This window comes from Haliotis rubra, unplaced genomic scaffold (assembly GCF_003918875.1).
Source record: "Haliotis rubra isolate DU_JTF1 unplaced genomic scaffold, ASM391887v1 Scf1519, whole genome shotgun sequence".
NCBI lineage: Eukaryota > Metazoa > Mollusca > Gastropoda > Lepetellida > Haliotidae > Haliotis > Haliotis rubra.
Window position 1 is genome coordinate 22,501 of NW_025765469.1, and position 10,357 is coordinate 32,857.

The window sequence follows — 10,357 nt, forward strand, 5'->3', positions numbered from 1 at the left end:
TTCAGACCACGGACGAGTGCGACGGCCAAATTGTAGAGATTTGTGGAGAAATTTCACCATTTGTGTCAAGTAGACAAATGTGTAAATATCCCCCCATTTCTGTAAGTATATAGAGCGCAGGCGATAAAAGTCGAGGCAGACGTGAGGTAAACGTCCTGTAGCTACCACCGTGAGCCGGTGGTTGGGGGCTTAATGGAGGAGGTGCGGGCACACAGCAGTTTGCGCTCCTCCGACTTTGAGAAAGTCGCGCCCAAGCAAGCGTGAAAAAACACTCCAATTGACAACGTGTACTAAATAAACTAACCTTAAATAAACTTAAATACAGTTCAAGTATACAAAGAAAGTTAACATAGGTGGATTTCATGTAAAATATTGTTTCAAATAAGACATAGGACGAAATGTAAGGAAAGTTTGAATGTAAACTCACCCCGGCCATACTTGTTTACAGCTTGAAAACACTTTTCAAGGGTTAGCAGGCGTTTAAGACGTGTGGTTTTGACAGGGCCGAATGTTGTTGTGTGGATGTGATTGTCTACAACGTAATTTCCGGCTTGCGACATCATGGCCGACGTCCTTGGATACGGAGACAGAAAATAGCTGAAAGTGGAAAAAAATCACTTTGACGAACGTGGCGGAGGTGGGTATGGACGGAGTACAATGTGGATGGAGTGGACGTGTGCATTTCTAGAGTTTGGAAGTGATTACATGCTCCATACAGTGAAAAATAAGCGCAAAACATCAGGCAACGGCGCAAAATGAAATGAAATAAAAGGGGACGAACTGTGAAAAAGAGGGCCAAGTTGAGGGTTCTATTTTTTATTTGAATATGAGTGGTGGGCCGTTCCCGGAGGTACTGCAATACCGGGTCAACCCGTGATGAGGGCGGAGCAAGCTCCGTGGCACCTCATCCCATTCTAAAAATCAGTTTAATATCGATGTCTCCATTAGGAGACGTATCAGATATTAAGCTGATAAGAACAGATACTACACTTTGATCTTAGCCAAAAGGCCGAGAAGCGATGCCGGTCGTCGGCTTGCGCCAGCCAAATACCTGGATACCCACAGCATCCCATTAAGGAGACGGATATTTACATCAGGCCCTTGAAAAAGTCACCACCAATATTACACGCACAAATACACGCTATTTCAGACCACGGACGAGTGCGACGGCCAAATTGTAGAGATTTGTGGAGAAATTTCACCATTTGTGTCAAGTAGACAAATGTGTAAATATCCCCCCATTTCTGTAAGTATATAGAGCGCAGGCGATAAAAAGTCAGGCAGACGTGAGGTAAACGTCCTGTAGCTACCACCGTGAGCCGGTGGTTGGGGCTTAATGGAGGAGGTGCGGGCACACAGCAGTTTGCGCTCCTCCGACTTTGAGAAAGTCGCGCCCAAGCAAGCGTGAAAAACACTCCAATTGACAACGTGTACTAAATAAACTAACCTTAAATAAACTTAAATACAGTTCAAGTATACAAAGAAAGTTAACATAGGTGGATTTCATGTAAAATATTGTTTCAAATAAGACATAGGACGAAATGTAAGGAAAGTTTGAATGTAAACTCACCCCGGCCATACTTGTTTACAGCTTGAAAACACTTTTCAAGGGTTAGCAGGCGTTTAAGGCGTGTGGTTTTGACAGGGCCGAATGTTGTTGTGTGGATGTGATTGTCTACAACGTAATTTCCGGCTTGCGACATCATGGCCGACGTCCTTGGATACGGAGACAGAAAATAGCTGAAAGTGGAAAAAATCACTTTGACGAACGTGGCGGAGGTGGGTATGGACGGAGTACAATGTGGATGGAGTGGACGTGTGCATTTCTAGAGTTTGGAAGTGATTACATGCTCCATACAGTGAAAAATAAGCGCAAAACATCAGGCAACGGCGCAAAATGAAATGAAATAAAAGGGGACGAACTGTGAAAAAAAAGAGGGCCAAGTTGAGGGTTCTATTTTTTATTTGAATATGAGTGGTGGGCCGTTCCCGGAGGTACTGCAATACCGGGTCAACCCGTGATGAGGGCGGAGCAAGCTCCGTGGCACCTCATCCCATTCTAAAAATCAGTTTAATATCGATGTCTCCATTAGGAGACGTATCAGATATTAAGCTGATAAGAACAGATACTACACTTTGATCTTAGCCAAAAGGCCGAGAAGCGATGCCGGTCGTCGGCTTGCGCCAGCCAAATACCTGGATACCCACAGCATCCCATTAAGGAGACGGATATTTACATCAGGCCCTTGAAAAAAAGTCACCACCAATATTACACGCACAAATACACGCTATTTCAGACCACGGACGAGTGCGACGGCCAAATTGTAGAGATTTGTGGAGAAATTTCACCATTTGTGTCAAGTAGACAAATGTGTAAATATCCCCCCATTTCTGTAAGTATATAGAGCGCAGGCGATAAAAGTCAGGCAGACGTGAGGTAAACGTCCTGTAGCTACCACCGTGAGCCGGTGGTTGGGGCTTAATGGAGGAGGTGCGGGCACACAGCAGTTTGCGCTCCTCCGACTTTGAGAAAGTCGCGCCCAAGCAAGCGTGAAAAAACACTCCAATTGACAACGTGTACTAAATAAACTAACCTTAAATAAACTTAAATACAGTTCAAGTATACAAAGAAAGTTAACATAGGTGGATTTCATGTAAAATATTGTTTCAAATAAGACATAGGACGAAATGTAAGGAAAGTTTGAATGTAAACTCACCCCGGCCATACTTGTTTACAGCTTGAAAACACTTTTCAAGGGTTAGCAGGCGTTTAAGACGTGTGGTTTTGACAGGGCCGAATGTTGTTGTGTGGATGTGATTGTCTACAACGTAATTTCCGGCTTGCGACATCATGGCCGACGTCCTTGGATACGGAGACAGAAAATAGCTGAAAGTGGAAAAAAATCACTTTGACGAACGTGGCGGAGGTGGGTATGGACGGAGTACAATGTGGATGGAGTGGACGTGTGCATTTCTAGAGTTTGGAAGTGATTACATGCTCCATACAGTGAAAAATAAGCGCAAAACATCAGGCAACGGCGCAAAATGAAATGAAATAAAGGGGACGAACTGTGAAAAAGAGGGCCAAGTTGAGGGTTCTATTTTTTATTTGAATATGAGTGGTGGGCCGTTCCCGGAGGTACTGCAATACCAGGTCAACCCGTGATGAGGGCGGAGCAAGCTCCGTGGCACCTCATCCCATTCTAAAAATCAGTTTAATATCGATGTCTCCATTAGGAGACGTATCAGATATTAAGCTGATAAGAACAGATACTACACTTTGATCTTAGCCAAAAGGCCGAGAAGCGATGCCGGTCGTCGGCTTGCGCCAGCCAAATACCTGGATACCCACAGCATCCCATTAAGGAGACGGATATTTACATCAGGCCCTTGAAAAAAAAAGTCACCACCAATATTACACGCACAAATACACGCTATTTCAGACCACGGACGAGTGCGACGGCCAAATTGTAGAGATTTGTGGAGAAATTTCACCATTTGTGTCAAGTAGACAAATGTGTAAATATCCCCCCATTTCTGTAAGTATATAGAGCGCAGGCGATAAAAAGTCAGGCAGACGTGAGGTAAACGTCCTGTAGCTACCACCGTGAGCCGGTGGTTGGGGCTTAATGGAGGAGGTGCGGGCACACAGCAGTTTGCGCTCCTCCGACTTTGAGAAAGTCGCGCCCAAGCAAGCGTGAAAAAACACTCCAATTGACAACGTGTACTAAATAAACTAACCTTAAATAAACTTAAATACAGTTCAAGTATACAAAGAAAGTTAACATAGGTGGATTTCATGTAAAATATTGTTTCAAATAAGACATAGGACGAAATGTAAGGAAAGTTTGAATGTAAACTCACCCCGGCCATACTTGTTTACAGCTTGAAAACACTTTTCAAGGGTTAGCAGGCGTTTAAGACGTGTGGTTTTGACAGGGCCGAATGTTGTTGTGTGGATGTGATTGTCTACAACGTAATTTCCGGCTTGCGACATCATGGCCGACGTCCTTGGATACGGAGACAGAAAATAGCTGAAAGTGGAAAAAATCACTTTGACGAACGTGGCGGAGGTGGGTATGGACGGAGTACAATGTGGATGGAGTGGACGTGTGCATTTCTAGAGTTTGGAAGTGATTACATGCTCCATACAGTGAAAAATAAGCGCAAAACATCAGGCAACGGCGCAAAATGAAATGAAATAAAAGGGGACGAACTGTGAAAAGAGGGCCAAGTTGAGGGTTCTATTTTTTATTTGAATATGAGTGGTGGGCCGTTCCCGGAGGTACTGCAATACCGGGTCAACCCGTGATGAGGGCGGAGCAAGCTCCGTGGCACCTCATCCCATTCTAAAAATCAGTTTAATATCGATGTCTCCATTAGGAGACGTATCAGATATTAAGCTGATAAGAACAGATACTACACTTTGATCTTAGCCAAAAGGCCGAGAAGCGATGCCGGTCGTCGGCTTGCGCCAGCCAAATACCTGGATACCCACAGCATCCCATTAAGGAGACGGATATTTACATCAGGCCCTTGAAAAAAGTCACCACCAATATTACACGCACAAATACACGCTATTTCAGACCACGGACGAGTGCGACGGCCAAATTGTAGAGATTTGTGGAGAAATTTCACCATTTGTGTCAAGTAGACAAATGTGTAAATATCCCCCCATTTCTGTAAGTATATAGAGCGCAGGCGATAAAAGTCAGGCAGACGTGAGGTAAACGTCCTGTAGCTACCACCGTGAGCCGGTGGTTGGGGCTTAATGGAGGAGGTGCGGGCACACAGCAGTTTGCGCTCCTCCGACTTTGAGAAAGTCGCGCCCAAGCAAGCGTGAAAAACACTCCAATTGACAACGTGTACTAAATAAACTAACCTTAAATAAACTTAAATACAGTTCAAGTATACAAAGAAAGTTAACATAGGTGGATTTCATGTAAAATATTGTTTCAAATAAGACATAGGACGAAATGTAAGGAAAGTTTGAATGTAAACTCACCCCGGCCATACTTGTTTACAGCTTGAAAACACTTTTCAAGGGTTAGCAGGCGTTTAAGACGTGTGGTTTTGACAGGGCCGAATGTTGTTGTGTGGATGTGATTGTCTACAACGTAATTTCCGGCTTGCGACATCATGGCCGACGTCCTTGGATACGGAGACAGAAAATAGCTGAAAGTGGAAAAAAAATCACTTTGACGAACGTGGCGGAGGTGGGTATGGACGGAGTACAATGTGGATGGAGTGGACGTGTGCATTTCTAGAGTTTGGAAGTGATTACATGCTCCATACAGTGAAAAATAAGCGCAAAACATCAGGCAACGGCGCAAAATGAAATGAAATAAAAGGGGACGAACTGTGAAAAAGAGGGCCAAGTTGAGGGTTCTATTTTTTTTATTTGAATATGAGTGGTGGGCCGTTCCCGGAGGTACTGCAATACCGGGTCAACCCGTGATGAGGGCGGAGCAAGCTCCGTGGCACCTCATCCCATTCTAAAATCAGTTTAATATCGATGTCTCCATTAGGAGACGTATCAGATATTAAGCTGATAAGAACAGATACTACACTTTGATCTTAGCCAAAAGGCCGAGAAGCGATGCCGGTCGTCGGCTTGCGCCAGCCAAATACCTGGATACCCACAGCATCCCATTAAGGAGACGGATATTTACATCAGGCCCTTGAAAAAAAGTCACCACCAATATTACACGCACAAATACACGCTATTTCAGACCACGGACGAGTGCGACGGCCAAATTGTAGAGATTTGTGGAGAAATTTCACCATTTGTGTAAAGTAGACAAATGTGTAAATATCCCCCCATTTCTGTAAGTATATAGAGCGCAGGCGATAAAAAGTCAGGCAGACGTGAGGTAAACGTCCTGTAGCTACCACCGTGAGCCGGTGGTTGGGGCTTAATGGAGGAGGTGCGGGCACACAGCAGTTTGCGCTCCTCCGACTTTGAGAAAGTCGCGCCCAAGCAAGCGTGAAAAAACACTCCAATTGACAACGTGTACTAAATAAACTAACCTTAAATAAACTTAAATACAGTTCAAGTATACAAAGAAAGTTAACATAGGTGGATTTCATGTAAAATATTGTTTCAAATAAGACATAGGACGAAATGTAAGGAAAGTTTGAATGTAAACTCACCCCGGCCATACTTGTTTACAGCTTGAAAACACTTTTCAAGGGTTAGCAGGCGTTTAAGACGTGTGGTTTTGACAGGGCCGAATGTTGTTGTGTGGATGTGATTGTCTACAACGTAATTTCCGGCTTGCGACATCATGGCCGACGTCCTTGGATACGGAGACAGAAAATAGCTGAAAGTGGAAAAAAAATCACTTTGACGAACGTGGCGGAGGTGGGTATGGACGGAGTACAATGTGGATGGAGTGGACGTGTGCATTTCTAGAGTTTGGAAGTGATTACATGCTCCATACAGTGAAAAATAAGCGCAAAACATCAGGCAACGGCGCAAAATGAAATGAAATAAAAGGGGACGAACTGTGTGAAAAAGAGGGCCAAGTTGAGGGTTCTATTTTTTATTTGAATATGAGTGGTGGGCCGTTCCCGGAGGTACTGCAATACCGGGTCAACCCGTGATGAGGGCGGAGCAAGCTCCGTGGCACCTCATCCCATTCTAAAAATCAGTTTAATATCGATGTCTCCATTAGGAGACGTATCAGATATTAAGCTGATAAGAACAGATACTACACTTTGATCTTAGCCAAAAGGCCGAGAAGCGATGCCGGTCGTCGGCTTGCGCCAGCCAAATACCTGGATACCCACAGCATCCCATTAAGGAGACGGATATTTACATCAGGCCCTTGAAAAAGTCACCACCAATATTACACGCACAAATACACGCTATTTCAGACCACGGACGAGTGCGACGGCCAAATTGTAGAGATTTGTGGAGAAATTTCACCATTTGTGTCAAGTAGACAAATGTGTAAATATCCCCCCATTTCTGTAAGTATATAGAGCGCAGGCGATAAAAAGTCAGGCAGACGTGAGGTAAACGTCCTGTAGCTACCACCGTGAGCCGGTGGTTGGGGCTTAATGGAGGAGGTGCGGGCACACAGCAGTTTGCGCTCCTCCGACTTTGAGAAAGTCGCGCCCAAGCAAGCGTGAAAAAACACTCCAATTGACAACGTGTACTAAATAAACTAACCTTAAATAAACTTAAATACAGTTCAAGTATACAAAGAAAGTTAACATAGGTGGATTTCATGTAAAATATTGTTTCAAATAAGACATAGGACGAAATGTAAGGAAAGTTTGAATGTAAACTCACCCCGGCCATACTTGTTTACAGCTTGAAAACACTTTTCAAGGGTTAGCAGGCGTTTAAGACGTGTGGTTTTGACAGGGCCGAATGTTGTTGTGTGGATGTGATTGTCTACAACGTAATTTCCGGCTTGCGACATCATGGCCGACGTCCTTGGATACGGAGACAGAAAATAGCTGAAAGTGGAAAAAAATCACTTTGACGAACGTGGCGGAGGTGGGTATGGACGGAGTACAATGTGGATGGAGTGGACGTGTGCATTTCTAGAGTTTGGAAGTGATTACATGCTCCATACAGTGAAAAATAAGCGCAAAACATCAGGCAACGGCGCAAAATGAAATGAAATAAAAGGGGACGAACTGTGAAAAAGAGGGCCAAGTTGAGGGTTCTATTTTTTATTTGAATATGAGTGGTGGGCCGTTCCCGGAGGTACTGCAATACCGGGTCAACCCGTGATGAGGGCGGAGCAAGCTCCGTGGCACCTCATCCCATTCTAAAATCAGTTTAATATCGATGTCTCCATTAGGAGACGTATCAGATATTAAGCTGATAAGAACAGATACTACACTTTGATCTTAGCCAAAAGGCCGAGAAGCGATGCCGGTCGTCGGCTTGCGCCAGCCAAATACCTGGATACCCACAGCATCCCATTAAGGAGACGGATATTTACATCAGGCCCTTGAAAAAAAGTCACCACCAATATTACACGCACAAATACACGCTATTTCAGACCACGGACGAGTGCGACGGCCAAATTGTAGAGATTTGTGGAGAAATTTCACCATTTGTGTCAAGTAGACAAATGTGTAAATATCCCCATTTCTGTAAGTATATAGAGCGCAGGCGATAAAAGTCAGGCAGACGTGAGGTAAACGTCCTGTAGCTACCACCGTGAGCCGGTGGTTGGGGCTTAATGGAGGAGGTGCGGGCACACAGCAGTTTGCGCTCCTCCGACTTTGAGAAAGTCGCGCCCAAGCAAGCGTGAAAAACACTCCAATTGACAACGTGTACTAAATAAACTAACCTTAAATAAACTTAAATACAGTTCAAGTATACAAAGAAAGTTAACATAGGTGGATTTCATGTAAAATATTGTTTCAAATAAGACATAGGACGAAATGTAAGGAAAGTTTGAATGTAAACTCACCCCGGCCATACTTGTTTACAGCTTGAAAACACTTTTCAAGGGTTAGCAGGCGTTTAAGACGTGTGGTTTTGACAGGGCCGAATGTTGTTGTGTGGATGTGATTGTCTACAACGTAATTTCCGGCTTGCGACATCATGGCCGACGTCCTTGGATACGGAGACAGAAAATAGCTGAAAGTGGAAAAAAATCACTTTGACGAACGTGGCGGAGGTGGGTATGGACGGAGTACAATGTGGATGGAGTGGACGTGTGCATTTCTAGAGTTTGGAAGTGATTACATGCTCCATACAGTGAAAAATAAGCGCAAAACATCAGGCAACGGCGCAAAATGAAATGAAATAAAAGGGGACGAACTGTGAAAAGAGGGCCAAGTTGAGGGTTCTATTTTTTATTTGAATATGAGTGGTGGGCCGTTCCCGGAGGTACTGCAATACCGGGTCAACCCGTGATGAGGGCGGAGCAAGCTCCGTGGCACCTCATCCCATTCTAAAATCAGTTTAATATCGATGTCTCCATTAGGAGACGTATCAGATATTAAGCTGATAAGAACAGATACTACACTTTGATCTTAGCCAAAAGGCCGAGAAGCGATGCCGGTCGTCGGCTTGCGCCAGCCAAATACCTGGATACCCACAGCATCCCATTAAGGAGACGGATATTTACATCAGGCCCTTGAAAAAGTCACCACCAATATTACACGCACAAATACACGCTATTTCAGACCACGGACCTTTATCCACTGCTGTACTGAACCATGGCGCGGTGAGTAAAGACGTAACAGATATTACATGTGTGATACCGTTCACATTCATTACCTTCGTCAGCCTGTCTTCAACTTCAAATTGAACAGAAGCAGTAAAATCTTACAATAAAACATGTGCATAAAATACCGTATATATATTTTATATTTCTCTAATACTATACCATGTAAATAAAAACGCACATACAATTCTCCTCACCTGGACAGGTTAACAGCCTTTCCCACCCCAGACAACCATGGTGGATAAACTACAACAATTCCCTTTGCAATCATTTACATAATGACGGACCGGGTCACCGGACAGCTGGCAACGACGCACGAGATGCATGCACAAGTAGTTCAACCTGATCGCTTCCCAGCACAGGTAGGTTTGTACCTGTTGCTCTAATAATGTTATATGCTTGCTACATTTTTAAAACAACGAGTTACATTTGGCTCCTCCCACTAATTTTAGTAGCCAAAGCACGGGAGACCTATTGTAATTCATAATATTATTGAATGCGACTTCTGGGAAAAAGTTGTTCTTTAAAACTTCAAAGACTTCTTTGCGCTTTTTCCCCAAACCAAAATTAGATAGATAACACTGGAAACGCTTTTGAAAGCTTTACTTATTCATTTTACTTCATTTTAATTTTTATTGTTTTCTCTATTATTTATGTTTTATGTTGTATTATTCAAAGCAATATTTGATTATACTATGTCACTTCTGAAAACCGCTGTCAAAGTTGTTGATAAAAAACATCTGAGGAACATTATCCATGTGAATACAAGCGTATTTTAGCTAAAAAGGAAACAAAACCATTTTTATGACGTGCCCTAGATGAATGAAAAGAGTGCCAAACAAACTGACTCACAACTCCAGGCACACCAGCTCCAAAATCAAGCAAAAGGCTTCCAACAACGTACCAGTCACAATAAACAATACTAACACTCAAAACCCTATGTTTCGACAGATGAAGAAACTGGGGACTTCTTTATATCACCGACGGCCCAGGGATACATAACCGAATGTGTCATAAGTGTTTCCGACATTTACGATACGGCAGATTACCCCTTTGCAAAGCATCGACAGTCTGAAGGAAAGCGCGAGGACGATTATGGCCGCTCCTTCAAACACTCATTCGCATTTGGGAGACGATGTGAATTTCAACTACAG

General features: G+C 43.7%; 2 long non-coding RNA genes and 8 other non-coding genes across 10 annotated transcripts in view; all 10 read right to left on the reverse strand.

Moving 5' to 3' along the window:
- LOC124270437 overlaps positions 1 to 773 on the reverse strand; it is a 2,573-nt gene extending 1,800 nt beyond the window's left edge. Inside the window, exon 1 of the long non-coding RNA XR_006896776.1 lies at positions 428 to 773. This is a non-coding gene — a long non-coding RNA (uncharacterized LOC124270437). The remainder of the gene's footprint in view (positions 1 to 427) is intronic.
- A 55-nt stretch (positions 774 to 828) lies between these two features.
- On the reverse strand, positions 829 to 1,021 carry LOC124270447. The gene has a single exon (XR_006896785.1). It is a non-coding gene; the product is annotated as a U2 spliceosomal RNA (small nuclear RNA).
- Positions 1,022 to 1,636: 615 nt separating this feature from the next.
- LOC124270435 lies at positions 1,637 to 8,793 on the reverse strand. Its single transcript, XR_006896773.1, has 7 exons — positions 8,442 to 8,793; positions 7,301 to 7,470; positions 6,154 to 6,323; positions 5,006 to 5,175; positions 3,865 to 4,034; positions 2,718 to 2,887; positions 1,637 to 1,740 (listed from the first exon to the last, which is right to left on the reverse strand). It is a non-coding gene; the product is annotated as an uncharacterized LOC124270435 (long non-coding RNA).
- On the reverse strand, positions 1,974 to 2,166 carry LOC124270448. The gene has a single exon (XR_006896786.1). It is a non-coding gene; the product is annotated as a U2 spliceosomal RNA (small nuclear RNA).
- LOC124270451 lies at positions 3,118 to 3,310 on the reverse strand. The gene has a single exon (XR_006896789.1). It is a non-coding gene; the product is annotated as a U2 spliceosomal RNA (small nuclear RNA).
- On the reverse strand, positions 4,264 to 4,456 carry LOC124270449. Its single transcript, XR_006896787.1, has one exon. It is a non-coding gene; the product is annotated as a U2 spliceosomal RNA (small nuclear RNA).
- LOC124270461 lies at positions 5,410 to 5,601 on the reverse strand. The gene has a single exon (XR_006896798.1). It is a non-coding gene; the product is annotated as a U2 spliceosomal RNA (small nuclear RNA).
- On the reverse strand, positions 6,558 to 6,750 carry LOC124270450. Its single transcript, XR_006896788.1, has one exon. It is a non-coding gene; the product is annotated as a U2 spliceosomal RNA (small nuclear RNA).
- On the reverse strand, positions 7,702 to 7,893 carry LOC124270462. Its single transcript, XR_006896799.1, has one exon. It is a non-coding gene; the product is annotated as a U2 spliceosomal RNA (small nuclear RNA).
- A 48-nt stretch (positions 8,794 to 8,841) lies between the features above and the next one.
- LOC124270463 lies at positions 8,842 to 9,033 on the reverse strand. Its single transcript, XR_006896800.1, has one exon. It is a non-coding gene; the product is annotated as a U2 spliceosomal RNA (small nuclear RNA).
- Positions 9,034 to 10,357: the final 1,324 nt, after the last annotated feature.